The sequence below is a fragment of the Dermacentor variabilis genome, chromosome 1, assembly GCF_050947875.1.
Source record: "Dermacentor variabilis isolate Ectoservices chromosome 1, ASM5094787v1, whole genome shotgun sequence".
In the NCBI taxonomy this organism is placed as follows: domain Eukaryota; kingdom Metazoa; phylum Arthropoda; class Arachnida; order Ixodida; family Ixodidae; genus Dermacentor; species Dermacentor variabilis.
In genome coordinates this window covers 213,516,884-213,527,899 of record NC_134568.1, presented here as the reverse complement: position 1 = coordinate 213,527,899, position 11,016 = coordinate 213,516,884, and the positions used below count along the sequence as shown (strand labels likewise).

The 11,016-nt window shown below is 49.8% G+C and overlaps 1 protein-coding gene across 1 annotated transcript in view; it reads left to right on the top strand.

Moving 5' to 3' along the window:
- The first annotated feature begins 1,115 nt into the window (after nt 1-1,115).
- The window catches only part of LOC142592682 (uncharacterized), a 207,761-nt gene continuing 197,860 nt past the window's right edge, over nt 1,116-11,016 (top strand). The window contains exon 1 of the mRNA XM_075704251.1: nt 1,116-1,224. The gene's annotated coding sequence lies outside the window, so the exon portion shown is untranslated. The remainder of the gene's footprint in view (nt 1,225-11,016) is intronic.

The window sequence follows — 11,016 nt, the reverse complement described above, 5'->3', positions numbered from 1 at the left end:
GCCATGGGCTTATCGAATTGAACGAAGCATTGCGAATAGCGTTGAAAACGTCATTATTAAAAATTAAAAAAGGCGTTCTAATACTGATTCTTGATGGACGCCGGTAGTTGCCATAAAAAGAAGACGTTTGGCTATTGACGTTGACATAAGATTGCCTACCAAGGAGATAACTGCGCAAGAGATTGACAACTGACGAGTCGACAGCAAAGTGCGTAAGCTTGATCAGAAGCAGTGGGCGGCTGACTACATCAAAATCTTTGCCGAGGTCACAGAAAATGCTGTCGCCTTGCCCCTTTTGAGGTACCGGCGCGGAGATCTGTGTCATGAAACTTGCAACATTTGTGACATTGGAGTGGCCGATGAGAAAACCATGCTGATTCGGAATCAACGAGTACTTCACAGTAAAAGACAATATGTTGCGAAGAACAAGCTCAAAAATATTATACGTGGAACAGAGAAGAGAAATCGGGTGATAATTTGAGACATCGGTTTTACAGCCAGACTTAAAAACAGGAATAACACGAGCAGTTTTCCACGTGTGAGCGAAAGTGGAAGCACTCAAAGAGTTATTTAATATTATGTCAATACTGAGGCAAATACACTGTCACATAATAATAATAATAATAATAATAATAATAATAATAATAATAATAATAATAATAATAATAATAATAATAATAATAATAATAATAATAATAATAATAATAATCCTTTTAGCACTCAATCCGAAAGTATGGGTATAGGGAGAACGCCTTACTTTATGCGACCACATTTCACATCATCTTCACAAAGAGATATATTACTACCGCCCTCACTACTGTCATCTGAGTCACGATTCAATCCTGACGCCGCACACGCAGCCTTTTCCTCCCGCAGCATTACCGGGCCATCAGCCGGCACATTTGACGGAGTGCGTAGAGTTGACACGCTGAAGCATTTCGGCTGTCACACGTGAACGTGAACGAAAATCGAGAAAGGCGAGCAAAAAACAAACCCGGCCGTCGGTCGACGGGCGGACGGGCGCAGGCTGCAGTTTTTTTACCACCGCCGTGCGAGTCGAGTTACCGCGCGTCCCCGCTCCTGATGGGTAACACTCGCGCCCAGCGGCGCTCTGTGGGGCTCGACCGCGGAGGGGCGCAGAGAGCGGAGCCCCGCCGCGCTGGACAGCCGACGACGCAGCGGACAGCGAGTGGACAGCTGTCCGCACACCACCGACGAAAAATCGTGAGTGCGCGCTTTGCTTCTAAGGTTTCGCACCAGCATACGGCGGAGTTGTGACTTGTTTTTATTATTTTTTTCAAATAAGTACACGCTCGCTTTGCGGCGCGAAACAGACGACCCGGATAATTAACGCTTACGCTAGGTATACGTTCTAAACGCGGTAGAGTTGCTTGTTTCGTGTAAGCCTTTTACAATATTACGACAAGCCTATATTCTTGTGTGTCACATGGCGGTATGATTAATTTCGGACGAAAATTGATCGTACCGCTATGCCTACCGGAAGCCTTGAGAAGAATGGGAGAATGCCGTAAAATGTTGCCCTATAGGCATTGCCATTTGATGACGTGTCTGGAAGAGGTGTCAGTGATCATCTTGCGAGCTTCCTGGCCCATGCGTCAGTGCACCACTGTCACACAGACACACAAGCATAGACAGTGTCTGTCTGTGTTTCGTACAGTACTTTGACGTACGAAAGCCACGTTCACGCGCGGCCGTCTGCATTTCACGTATTTTCTTGAGGAACTCGTCAAAGAAAACGTTCTTCGCTCGTTTATATTAAAATGAGACTAACACTCCGCACTCTCCATGGCCAGTGGTTCGAGCCATACTAAAATATGTTAAGGGGAAGTTACTGCTCGCTCAGGAGCGGCTGGCTACATATAGTCAAATAGCCACGTGATTTCGTAGAGGAGGCAGTGCGCAATGTAAGCGTTAGTATGCATCGACATACATTGATATACGCCACAAGCTGGTGGCCTTTCAATTTACTTTAACGTACGCAGCGAATTTCGAGGGAAACGATAGGCTATTTTGGAAGAATAAAAACACTGGCAGTGGGCTGGGGAAGGGTGCACAAATGGGTAAGGCACCGGCCTTAAAAGCGACGAAATGCCTCTAATCGCCCTTGCCGACGCTTCTGCCTTTTGCACTTGTGAGCGAACGGCCCGCTTGCTGCACGCGATGCCATGCGATCTGGCATTCTGGCATTCGGGGGTTCAAAACCGCGATACGGTTCACAGTAAAACTGTGCGGTGCGACCTACGACGGTCAGTGACGCCGAGATGTTCAGATGGTTAAAGCGCGGGCCAGATCGAGAAGCGACTGTTAACACACTTCGTCCTCGATGAGAAAGTAGAGATGCGACCTAGCGTTGGGGGGGGGGGGGGTGTAGCCCATGACAAGGACAAGAGAGGGGGTCGAAGAATCGCAGGGGTGCACGTTGGGTACACCTAAAGCCCCTCCATACACGTTTCCGCCGACAAGGTTAAGTACCGCCAAATTGCCCTCCTCCTTCACGCTCCTCTCCCACTCACCCCCTTAGCTTCCGGCGCCAAGCGGAACTTACGTAGCTGCAGCTTCCTGTTCCGAGTGGAAGTGACATTTTGTTTCTCAGCGTTGTTTACTTTCGCGTCGCTGGAGAGGCTTTAATTGCACCAGCTGTGGTTGAAACTGTGAATGCGATTCGATTCAAGAAGCACCGCCTATTCGCTGCTTCGCGTCAACCGCTGTGTTCGCTGTGTTCGCTGCTTCGCGTCAACCTGCGACCGGTTGTGGCACGAGCGACAACGTACAGTGGAATGTAGTGCCTGGGCGCTTGGAGAACACTGCCGTTTTTCGTGCATTTGGAAAACAGTGACCGCGAACTACAACAGCTTGTCTCCTTTGCATTCTTCTTATGGTGACTGCCACAGCTCTACTAAGCACGCGCGGGCGTCTCACCATCGTCTAACAGCAGTCAAAGCGGAAATTCCCGCAGCGCAACTCCAGGAAGCGGAAACGCCGGAACCGGAAATTTTTAAACCGGAAATGCCGGAACCGGAAATACCGGATTTGGTGTGAGAAGAAAAGGCGGCGCGCAACAAAGGTTGTCGCTACTTAAGAAAGCGGCGGTGGCGCGTGCATGCAGGGGCTTTAGGTACACCTTGTGTGGACCGTGCAGCAGCGGCAAAGAAAAAGGTCACCGCTGCTATACGCCGTCCGCTCACCCTGCACGTCCCAACGGCCTCGAGTGCCTCACGCCTTTCTAGCGCATCACGTTCTTGTAGCCGAGGGCAGTGGTCGCTCAGTGGATATGTCGTTGCGCTGCTCCGCATGAGTTCACGGCTTCGATCCCAGCGACAGCCTTCCAATGGAGGCAGAAATGAAAAAAAAAATATCGCCGATGATTACGATACTCCAATATGCGAAATTTGAGCGCAGCTGTATACGTGCTTTCATTTCGCGATATATTGGCTGGCAAGGAGAATCTGTCTCGTGCGGCACGTTGCAAACGGGGCAATGCGTGGCGCGTGGGTGAGATTCACAGCAGCCGCCGCAGACAGAGCTCCGTTATACAGTGCTTTGTTTCCATATGGGGTATCGGTCGACGCGTACGCCGCATGGAATCGCTGAACAGACGACGGCGCGCTACTCTGGCGCCATCGCATCATTACCGCAGAGCCCGTCTTGCGAGGCACTACGCTTTTCTTCTCACGCTTTCGCCACACCCTCCTCCGCCTTCTGCTTCATGACTCCTCTGCACCCTCCTCCTCCGCTTTCCTCCTCGCGCACTCCTCGCTATCGCCCTCTTAGCTATCGCGTTCTCTCAGCTATCGCCGAGGGACAACGCCGGGGCTCGCCGCAGGAACGGGCGCCTAAGGCCTGCGCTCTAAACGTGTGCCATACTTTCGGTGCACATTAAAGGACGCCAGATGGTCAAAGTTAAGCATGAACCCTTCAATACCTCGTCCCTCATAAAGCCCTGCGCAGTTCCGGGGATTATGGCGTATCGGCGCCCGTTCCTGCGGCGAGCGTCGGCGTTCCCGGCGTAACCGAGCGAACGAGCACAGCGAAAGATGAGAGCGAAAGCGGCGCGCCGCGGCGGATGAAAAAACGTGGCGAGAGAGAAGAGGCGCGAGAAGAAAAGTGGAGAGGAGGGTGCAGCATAACTATGAGGCGGAAAGCGGAGGAGGGTATGGCGAAAGCGGAAGAAGCTTAGTGCGGCGACGGTGGCTACGAGATGGCGCCCGAGTAGCGCGCGTCATCTTGGAGGTTTGTCCGCAGCGGCTTCTGCAAATCGCGCCCACGAGACACGCACGCGCTGGCTCTCGCGATCTCCAGTTTAGTGTTGCAGTGGCGCCACACTTCGATCCGTTGCAACGCGCCCCGCGAGACCGATTGTCCACGGCAGGATGTATATCGCGGCAATAAAAATGCGTATATAGCTGCGCTCAAATTTCGCATTAGGTTATCGTAATTGTCGGCGATCTTTTTTTAACCGTGGACAACGAACCTGAAAGGTTCGATTACGCGCATTTCATAAATTTGTCAGACGTTAATCATTCGTAATAATCGGTTTTAGCGAACTCGTGTAACCAACTGGGACATCACGCCGAAGCTGTGCTGTGGAAAGAGTCTGCACTCCACAGGAGCTTGTGCTGCCAGCTTGTGACGTGTGGCGTACAACCACCGACGCGCGAGACTTCATGCACTATCGTATACAAACACCGACGGATGTATGATGCGCCAGCGAATGCAATGCACTGCAGTTGTGCTCACGGGATTACGACTATATACTATAATAGTGACGCGTGTACTTGTTTAACCTTTTCTAGGGGACTGCATTTCACTCGCTAACAACTTAAAGCTATCGCTCAGCTCAAGACGCGCTTGCATGGTTTGGAACGTTCTCGGACGTTATCGATAGTTCTATTCGTTGTCTGTTGTTACCGAACGTTATGTAATCTGATTGTATGCGCGACGTGAATTGCATAGTACTTTCTGGAAGGCACGCAGGCGCAAGCGATTACATTAGAAACTTCGACGAGTCGAATCCCGCTTGACCCGCTGATCAGATTTCGACGATCGCAGACTGTGCTCGCTGCTGTCTTTGTGCTTCTAGTGTCACTATTGTGGGCACAGGTTCACCCAATACAAAAAATCCGCCTCCATTCCACCCTGTGGAAGTTGATGTACAGCGAAGCTGTTGCCGACGTTAGAAAAGCACTATACGGGCACTACACTCTAAGAAAAGTTTTCACCATTTGGGAGTGCCCCTTCTGCCAAACAACGATAATCGTCATCTGCCTTTATGCGTTTCCTTTTTTTAATGCTGCGAGCCCGGTACTTTCCAGTAACGAACGGCATGCGCGTTATCAGCATGATAGCATTCCCGACAGAAAAGTAGCGGGCGCGGCGTTTTCAAGAAAGGAAACGCATCAAGGCAGCTGGCGATTATTGTTGTGTGGCAGAAGGGCCACTCCAAAGGGTGAAAACTTTTCTTAGAGTGTACCACCACAAGCGACGTACGTTACGCGCGCACGCGCGTGTGCGGAAGTGCAGCATACATGCTGATTCCTCTAGGACCTCCGATAAGCGCAAGTGCCTTATTGAACAAATTTAATTTTTCAATGTAAATCATATCAAAGAATTCGCAAAGTGCCGCTTACATACAAGCAGAAGACATGCTAGCTTCGAATTGTAACTCGAATGTACGAGAAAACATACTTCTGGTACGCGGAAACTCACAGACAAAGCCCTTTTCCAGCTGCCCTTTGAGGTCTGTCTGAGTGGCCGCTAGGTGGAGGTACGGCTTTTGGACAGTGGCTACAAGGGATGAAGACGGTAATGTCTACGAAGGAGACGATGCGCTGCCGTACATCACAAACATTATTAGGGATAACTTCGGCACGAAAGAAAGCGCAGCTCAGACTCAAACAGATCCAGCAACACAAGAGAAGTCTGATAGATCAAACTTTAGCATAGAAAGCTTTTATTGAAAAAAAAAGCAGAAAAAAATGTCCCTAATAACACGGCAGCAGGACCCGATGAAATCCCAATACAGCTAATCAAAAAATTACCGACGATTACGTTACTTCCTAATGCGAAATTTGAGCGCAGCAAATAAGCTGTTTCACCTTTTGGATAGATTGAGGCAAAAAAATCGAGCAACACATGTATGCGCTATCACAGAATTTTTTTTTATTTTTCACACGTATTCCTTTAACAAAGACTCCACTAACAGTTCTTGACAGTCATGAAGGAAGCTTTGTGGTCGGAGAAATAGACTGATATATGTTCGACTTCGTACACCAATGCTTGATTCTCAAAGACGAGATGTATACAAGTGCCTCGCGAGGTTGTCACAGCCGTGGGGGAAGCAGAGGCTAAGCGCCGCCGCCGAGAAGACCCTGCCGTTCGCGCCGCCGAAGCGGAGGCTCATTGCCGCCGTCGAGAGCAACCAGCAGTAAGCGAGGCTGAAGCAGAAGCTCATCGCCGCCGCCGAGAAGACCCTGCAGTTCGCGCCGCCGAAGCGGAGGCTCATCGCCGCCGTCGAGAGCAACCAGCAGTAAGCGGAAGCGGAGGGGGGCGGCGTGTACACCCAGCGGCAAACGATGGGGGCAGAAGCGCGCGCAGCAAGCGGACAACACGATAAAGGGAGGAGGGAAGAGATAGCAGCGACTGACTGATGCCTTTGACTGATACTCTTTCTGCATGGCGGCGACGGTGTTCTATGCAGTCACGTTATCTTGACTCTCTAGCGGCGTCAGCGGCATCCAGCGGTATCAGTCGGTCGCTGCTAGCGCTGGGGGGATGAAAGGGGGGCGGAGCTGGTTACGAGGCCGACGCCGACGACAACGCCGACGACGACGCGAAACCCAGGAACGGACGCCAAAGAGCTGCGCTCTAAAACAACGGTCAGGGCAAGGCACTGCTGAATAATGACATGTAACAAGGGATTAGAACGAATTCCGGTTAAATGGCGTGATAGCAAGATTAACCTCATCTACAAAGGCAAAGCTAATAAGGATAAGACGAGCTCGTACAGACCAGTTACAGTTACGTCGGTGATATATGGAATGGCAATGCAAGCCAAAAAATTGGAACTGTCGAAGTGGGTAGAGAAAAATGACGTACTGGGGGAACTGCAGAATGGGTTCAGGTCAGGCAGGCGCTTAGGGGATAATATGTTTGTACTAACTCAGTGCATAGCGATTTCAGTAGCTCAGAATAGACCTTTATCGATAGCATTTCTAGATATTAAAGCAGCCTATGACGACGTAGACAGGGAATATTTATAGGATATTCTCAAGCACGAAGGCATAGAGGACGATTTCGTGAAGCTGCTGAGGGAGAAATATAGAGACAACCGAGTACAAGTTGTATTGGAAGGTCGAAAAGGTAATGAAGTTGTGGGAATTCGCCAAGGAATTAAGCAAAGGTGTCTTCTGTCTACATTGTTGCTCACGCTTTAAATTAAGGGCCTAGAAAGACGACTGGAAAACAGTGAATTGGGGTTTGATTTATCCTACAAGCGTAATAAGCAAAGGGTGCGACAGAAGGTCCGCAGACTGATGTATGCGGAAGACACAGTGCTGCTGGCAGACAATGCAAGAGATTTACAGAGACTTGCGAATATGTGTGGCAACACAGCGACAAATCTAGGCCACACGTTTAGCACAGAGAAATCGGGAATTATGATCTTTAATGAAGAGACGAGTAATTACGTGGTGTCAATTCAAGAGCAAGTCATACCCATAGTCTAACAATATAAATGCTTCGGCGTACAGATAAACGAAGGAAAGACTTATTCAAGCATCCACCAAGATAGTCTAAAGATAAAGGAGAAGGGGAATGCTGCAGTAAGGAAACACAGAGCACTGTGAGGCCACAATGAGTATGAGGTTGTGCGTCGAATCTGGAAAGGAGTAATGGCGCCAATGCCAACGTTTGAAAATGCCATTCTGTGCTTAAAATCGGATATCTTGTCGGGGCTGGAAGTTAACCAAAAATCGGTAGGCCTGCTGGCTTTGGGAAGCCACGGTCAAACCACAAATCAGCCAGTGCAGGGTGACATGGGTTTAGCCTCGCTTAAAGCCGGAGAACCGCAGAGCAAAATTTGTTTTGAAGAAAGTCTCAAGAACATGGATGATAATAAATAAGCACCTAATGTACACTAGTATCTGCACTTGAAAAGCGGGGACGAAGAATGGAGGAAGAAGTCAAGAAAGTTGGCAACCAAATACAGGGAAATTGAAACTGCAAATAGACAACCAGGAGTCATCAGAAGGAAGGTGAGAGAAACAGAGACAGTTAAGTGGATGCAAATAATGGACACCAAAAGGGCCGCGGAGATTTACAAGAATGAGAAGAAAGAAATTAAAAGGGAAAATCTGTACGATAACACAAAGGGAAATACCTTGCTATTTGAGGCTCGAGCCGGTTGCCTAAGGACAAAAACATGCCGCAACAAATAGTCGCAACAAGATGAGGCATGAGTGCGCTGCAGCAAAGATCTGGAAACCACTCAGCACATCCTATCGAAATGCGAAGGAATTCACCCAGTGGAACCCGGAGGTAACGTGCACATTTCAGAAGCGCTTGGGTTTAAAGTGGGCAGAATCATGAGACGGTCAGCAGTCGAGAGAAGCAAGAGACGTTTAGAGTATTGGTGGAAAAATGCAGGGAAGAGATCGATATGACCTAATCCCTTACAGTCACAGCTAGCGGTACAAGGTAGATTTTGATGAAAAAAAATTAAGGAGATGTATACAATAGTGATTGAAAACAAATGCTAGACATGCCAAGAAACATGTATAGCATACCTGATTAAATCAAGCAAGCTAGGTGACTATCTGTCACCGCCCAGTTTTAACAGCACATGCTGTGCGACAGATGCAACGGGCAGAGCACCCACGCATCAAAGGCATATGCATTGTGTGCACACGTGCGTTACGCGCGCACGCACGTGTGCGGAAGTGCAGCATGCATCCTCATTCGCCTATGCCCTCGGTCAAGCGCAAGTGTGCTGTTGAATTGAATTTCTCAAATTGCATCAGAAAACTCGTAAAGTACGGCTTACATACAAGCTGCAGACGTGATAGCGTCGGATTGTAGTTCGAATATACGAGAATAACTACATCGTCACGTGACGCTATAGCCGGATAAAGTAAACTGATGACGTCATCACATCAAACGTGACGTCACGCAATGGCGCCTTCTTCAAGTGATGTCCCCTGATGACGTCATGTGATGCCTTTTAGAAAAGCAGCACATTGTGCGATTCCTGCTTAATTGCACAGTCGCCGAGATTGGCCCACATTTTTGTGTTAGCACCGCGCACGCGGACACAAACACTCTCGACCAACTAGGGGATAACAGTTTCGCTGTAAAAGTTAGTTTTGTGATTCACAGTTTTGCGACTGTGTTCATCGTCACTAGAACGGGACAATCAATAATCATGCCACAATGCTGCTACTGCCCCTGTCAGATGTGACATGGGCCATCAAGTATGCGCTCCGGTTACGCTCAAGGAAAAAAAAACAAGGAAAGGCGCATGTTTGTGATGCGTCACGACATGCACATACGCACATATTGCAACGACATGTTGCTAGCCAGTTGCAACCGTCTCATAGGCGGTGGCGGTGACAGTAGAGCTGTCACTATGGGCTGATACGTTCCAATCGGGTGTTTTAGCATAGCGCTGCCGCTTGCCGTCCGGGGTGGCGTTTTTACAGTTGCTAGTAGGTACAGCGGGGCGTGGCGCTTCTCACGGTGGTCGACGTTTCTGCGCAGGCGCGAGTAAGAGCGGGTGCGAGAGAGAAAATCTGGGGGCCTTTGCTCCTTGAATATGTGGCTCTGCCTAGGCACTATGGTGGAGAAGTTTGTTTGCGCGTGTAGCATGCGTTTGTCCCTAGGCGTGCCGGCATGGCGGATGGGGGGTCGAGTTTGTTTGCGCTCCAACGCTGGCTGCCGGCGCGGCGAGGCAGTGGGCACGGACGCCCCATTTGGTGATCGCTGTGTCTGAAGGGGGAAGGTTCTGACTGATGTTCTATAAGTCGCGGGTCGCTTTTTTAGTCGCGACGATAGATTGCATTCTTTACAAGCACTGCTCCAGGAGGGCACATGTAACCGGCAAACGGAGGCCTCAGGAGAGCACCTGAGGTTATATTAAAGCAGGCTGCGCAGGATCTCTGGGGCACCCAAGAGCGGAGGTTTCAAAGCTGGAAGCAGGGCGGCCTGCGGGTTGGGGCCACGGAGGCCGAAGCGTGCCAGGGGGTGTTCACATAAAAAATTGGCTCTCCGCCATAGCGGACAGCCGATCTTATACTCCCCTGGCACGCGCAGACCTCTGCGAGCACCAACCCACGGACCAGTCCGGCTTCTAGCTTTGATGTCCCCGTTGCCGCTTTGGTGTCCTGGAGGCGCCGCCAATAATGCGAAATAATGACACGTTGTTTTAATTAGTAAACATCACGCTTGAATAAATATGATTGCGTCGAGCCGCCAATTTGCGATGCTAAGTTCAGCACTACCGCACCCCGCGACTTCTGCCGGCACGCCTAGGGACAAGCGCATACAACACGCGCTAAGAAACTCCTCCGTAGTGCCTAGGTAGAGTCGTACATTCAAGGAGCAAAAGTCCCCACATTTCCTCTCTCGCACCCTCTCTTTCTCGCGCATGCGCGCACACATCCGTCATCTCCGCAAGTGCCACGCCCCGTTGTACCTACTAGCAAATGGAAATACGCGTCCGGGTGACCCGCAACACTTGTGCGTGCTATATCTATCGCACGCCGCGCATGCACCTGGAGAGGACGCCGTGGATTAACTAGCGCGTGCGAAGATGGAACGTGGTCGACTGTATTGTCGCTATCGAGGCGGTAACGACGATATGGTTCCGATGTGTGCTTGATCACCCTATGAAACGATTTCAAAATGAGGACAGCCAAGGTGGGTGCCCTAATTTAAAACTCACTGTTTGAAATATTACGAATATAGTTATTGAAATAGCGTGAGCAAGAAGTTGCGTGAGAT